The following is a 4,906-nucleotide window of genomic DNA, read 5'->3' as shown; positions in this document are numbered from 1 at the left end:
AAACATAAGAGGGCTAGTCACAAAAGCCACAGGTAAGCTCAAAGCACATAGAGATGAGCACAAAATATCGTAATGGGTTCGTATCAAAAAACTATCGTATGAATATAAATAAACATGCTAAGTACATATGAATGGTCTTATTTTTTTAAATTTTATTTATTTTAAATGGAATTGTATAATTTAAAAATTTGTTTTATTCGTAAACTCTCCCACCTCTAGTATCAAACATGAAATGAGAGTGAGAGAGGAAGAAGCGATCGAGAGAATGGTAACTGGCGAATGAATTCGTGCGATTCAGAGTGTAAGCTACAATCTCGCAAGACATTTTACAGCATACTTTTAGGCTCAAAAATTTAAAATGATCAGTGTTGCACAATGTGCAATATGTGCCTAGTGCATATTACACGAAATACAAAAGAATCTCCAAATAAAACAAATTAACATAATTAATTTAAAAGTTCATGTGTTAATCTTAAATGTTATTTTCATTATCTAAACATCTAAGATACAGATTTATGCCTATGATATAAATTTTCTTGTCATTATTACTTTCAATCAAAATAATAATAGCAATGTTTGAATCCAAAGTATTAAAATAAATTTCTATGTATATTTTATGTTGAATACTTTTGGGTATTATTATTATTTTGGTAAGGGAAACGAGAATTTTTATATTCACCTGCATTTATGTCATTTGACAGTTGTTATTTAAAGAAGTAGCAGACGTTTTTGTGATGCACATGTAACTTTAAGCAGAAAAACGAGAATTGTCAAAAGCTATAAAATATTTTAATTTCCGCAAGGCCATCATGTCCGCTTCAAACTTAAATCTACCTTCTGTATGCTACATATCAAGGTCTGATATCTATTAGTTGAAACAAACGAAATAACGTTTTTAATGTATTGGTAGAATCTTTAACGAAATAATCAATGCAATGATTGCAATGCAATTGGTTGAATTCCCTATTTAATTTTGAAACCAATACAGTTGCACTTTATATTGAAGTGCATTTAATTAAACTTTACATAAAATGGGGAGTCCACGTATTTATCTTGACAGTAAGACTTCTAGCAGAAAACTATCCCTGCGCTTAGTCCGTTTTTTGCATGCATATTTATAAGGGATAGTCTCATGGGCAGTGAAAACGGTAAAATGAAAACTGCTAAGATTAAGTGAAATACCTCAGCATTTTCTTTTAAATTATATGCAGCAAACAGAAAATGAAAACAGTGCAACGTCGTTTGGGTATTTGCCCAGAGAACGGCTTAAAAAGTTGTGCTCTGCAAAACGAAAAAATCTTAAAAAAGAATAAATTACTGTGAATTTGGTGATAAGCCAAAGTTGCGTCGAAATGAGGAAAATAGAAAAAATAGTAAATAGTAGAGCGAACTTCACTATATTTATTTTCCTTATTCCAATTAAATTTAGGCATATCATAAAAATCACAAATTTTTTAAACATTTGATTCTGACTATACGATACAAGCAAACCCTGAAATTTCTGATAGTCTTATAATGCCTACGGAGGTAGAAAGAGAACGAAAAAGGAACTGAAATGAACTTGATTTAAAAAACCGTGCAAAAATCGTTCAATCATTTAAGTAAGTTACCAGGCGAGCAGCAAGAGAAAACTGTGCAGCTGACGCATTCAATTCAATTGGCAGCGAATACCCGTGAAGACGACGAAAACATTGGTCGGCATAAGAGAGCGTGATAACTCTCCCATACAAGCAGTCAAATATATACATACACATATGTATACATAACACACCCATGTGTTCACAACGCAATTTATTTGGTTTGCTGGCAGTTCTAGGCATCGGGTTGTGCTGCTCTGACTGGTTTACAATGTGCTTCGCCAGTTTCATGCTTCTGTCTCACTTCGATGCATAGAGAGCATTTTACAGTTTTGTACTGTGAAACGATCATGCGGGCGTATCAAAACAACAACAAAATTTCAAATAAAGAGATGGAGCTCTTTGAATCGTTTGCGTTTTGTAAACTACTGCGTCCCTGTTAATCACATGGATCACTTTATCGATTTTACAAATGAAGAAGCAAAAATGCGATCGATTGTGATCTTAAATCGGAATATTGTACCCAAGGTAAAGATCGTGACTAGCGAGCAACGCGAAAGTCATACTGTTTCTCAAAACTGGGCAAAAAGCTGTTGAAATGCATAGATCGAATGTCGTATTTTAATACGGCAGAGTACTTTTCATTAATAAAAAAAAGTAGTCGTCTGGAGATGCCGGGGATTGAACCCGGGGCCTCTCACATGCAAAGCGAGCGCTCTACCACTGAGCTACATCCCCATTTAAGCACTCTGTCGCTAAATATGCAACATGGTTTAAGCAGTCTGCATTGCTAATGCTGCTAGCACATTTCTAACTCAAACTGAATGTGAAGGTTTTTTCCTTTGGGTAAAGTGGTGAAAGGGTACATTCAAAATAATTAAAACATTAACTGATATTTGAAATGAGATTTTATAACTAAAAGAGTAGGACAGTGATTTTTTTTTAAATTAATCAAGTAATAGAAAATAAAATTAATGTTTAAAATGTTTATATGCGTTATATGTTTTTATTATGTTTTAACGTGTTTATACAACATTCATTGAATTGTATTTTATTTGCGCATGTTCTCGTAAGCAACATACGTTTAGCTTAAGTTGCATTTGTGCCTCGTTGCCGTCATTGGGGATGTAGCTCAGTGGTAGAGCGCTCGCTTTGCATGTGAGAGGCCCCGGGTTCAATCCCCGGCATCTCCATCTCAATTTTTTTTTCATTTTTGCAAATTTGTTTCATCAAATAATTGTTTTGTTTTTTTCTAATGTAATTATACTTTTCGCCGTACTCTTTGAGAATGCTGAGTTTTGCGATAGAATTCGAACTTTTAGTATTACTTCTAAAATATTTATTTACATATTTTTGGTCTTAGGTCTTCAAATGTCAATCAACTGCATAACATATCAAATGTCATATAAGATGTGAACACATTGCCTATCAATTAGCACGAACAAAAATCTGCAAGGACCACATAAATTTAATTACGTCAAGCTCCAAATAAATGCCAAATTTTGTGTATGTTGAAATTAATTACCACGTCGATGTCTGTTTTTGTCACATTCTGTGTGTTGTTTTGTTTCCCTTGGAGTGAGTGTGTATGTATTTTTGAAAGTGTAATAAATATTAAATAACAATTGTCCAGTACACCACACAAGTACTCATACAGTGTTGCATGTCTGAGGCTCTCGAAGGACTCGATGGTCTTAAATAAAAGAAAATACAAATCGAAAGTGTCACTAAGAATTTATGTTATTACCTAAATACGCATGGGCCAACAATTGCAATCACAAAGCCACGAATATGGTTTATGGCCTGGATGCTTAAAAATTTATCATACAATCTAAACATGTGACACAGCCTCAATTTTGTGACAGCTCAAAAGTGTGCAAGAATACTATTATTTTATCTTTTTCAAGTTTTATTCATTGATCTGCTTAATGTGCAAAATAACAAGATTTTATAATTTAGAAAGAAAGAATCTTGGTGTACCTATAAAAAACAATAATTAATAAGATCTTGTGAATTCAATATTGAATTTTTTAATTCTTTTTTAAAGCTATATTTCAACTTTTTTAGTATTCAATGGTTTTGGGTATTTAATTTTCAAACTCCTATAATTCAAATTCTCGCTTCTGGAAATTCTTCTATTCTAGAAAAAAAGTTTCTACGCAAAAATCAAAATTAAGTTTAAGTGGAATTTAAAAATATTAATATTAACAAATTCGATTTTCAAGGTGAAGCAAAGCAAAGTAAAGTTCCTGCTAGTGCATAATTTACTGATTAACTATTTTTGGGATTCGCTTGAGTCCAATTAAAACCTAAACCATACTCTAAGTATCAAATAAGGACAAAGCAATGCATGATGTTGCAACTCTAGTCCAGGCGAAAAAACAGCAAAATAGCTGCTAACCAAAGTCAGTCAAAACACAGACTGACTCTGGACAATAATGTTTCAATTAACACACATAGTCAAGTTAACCCGCTACCTCTTCAGGCCACGTCAGCTCACTCTGGCCATATTCATATGCAAAGTACGTACGCAAAACAGCCCGTCCTTTCAGTTGGCTTAATGGGCTGAGCATCGGTTGGTCCTGGACATCATAATTCCCTTCACAATTCCCAAACATCGAAAAGACAACAGAGGAACACCAGGCAAACTCGGTGTGCCTATGTAGTAGCAAAAGCCCATCATGCTGAATGTCTCTGCTCTGAAGTATGGGTTCAATTTGGAGGCGCAATGTGTCCTCACTCGATTGCCCCCGCTTCCCATACTTCTGTGGCTACTGCGTTACCCGTTGCTGCAGTTTGCAGAGTTCTAATTACGTTAATATGCGACAACGTTTTCGCAATCGAAAAATTCTTACACCAGCGGGAGATTCGTCGTGTGAGATTTAGTGCGTGGGGAACTGACTTCCAGACTAAAGAGTAACACAATCTTTGCATACTTGGGGAACTGTGTGTGAATTGACTTTCAGACTAAAGAGTAATACAATGTTTAATACTCGAGTTTCAAGAAATTTCCTTTAAAGTTAAAGCGAATTACATTAGGAACAAATAATTTCAGTAAGTAATAAAAACTACTTCACATGGAAGTAGCTAATGAAATTATGTATAGATAAATAAGAAATATACAAAATGCAATTAAAATTAGTGCATATCCATTTCCAACCGTATAAAATAAATATATATTTATATGGTTACTACATTACTAGAGAAAGATCTTAGGCAACAATATTGTGGTAGTATGGTATGTAGTTGCAACTGTCTAAAAGGGTTTCAGTAATATCTCTTAACGAACTTACTTCAAAATGATATATACAAAATTGGCAATTAACATT

At 33.6% G+C, this 4,906-nt stretch overlaps 2 non-coding genes across 2 annotated transcripts; one reads left to right on the top strand and one right to left on the bottom strand.

Annotated features, from left to right (window-relative positions):
* Positions 1-2,243: 2,243 nt before the first annotated feature.
* Positions 2,244-2,315, bottom strand: Trnaa-ugc (transfer RNA alanine (anticodon UGC)). Its single transcript has one exon. It is a non-coding gene; the product is annotated as a tRNA-Ala (tRNA).
* Positions 2,316-2,698: 383 nt separating this feature from the next.
* Trnaa-ugc (transfer RNA alanine (anticodon UGC)) lies at positions 2,699-2,770 on the top strand. Its single transcript has one exon. It is a non-coding gene; the product is annotated as a tRNA-Ala (tRNA).
* Positions 2,771-4,906: the final 2,136 nt, after the last annotated feature.

This window comes from Drosophila albomicans, chromosome 3 (genome assembly GCF_009650485.2).
Source record: "Drosophila albomicans strain 15112-1751.03 chromosome 3, ASM965048v2, whole genome shotgun sequence".
In the NCBI taxonomy this organism is placed as follows: Eukaryota; Metazoa; Arthropoda; class Insecta; order Diptera; family Drosophilidae; genus Drosophila; species Drosophila albomicans.
This window is presented reverse-complemented; position numbering and strand designations above follow the sequence as displayed.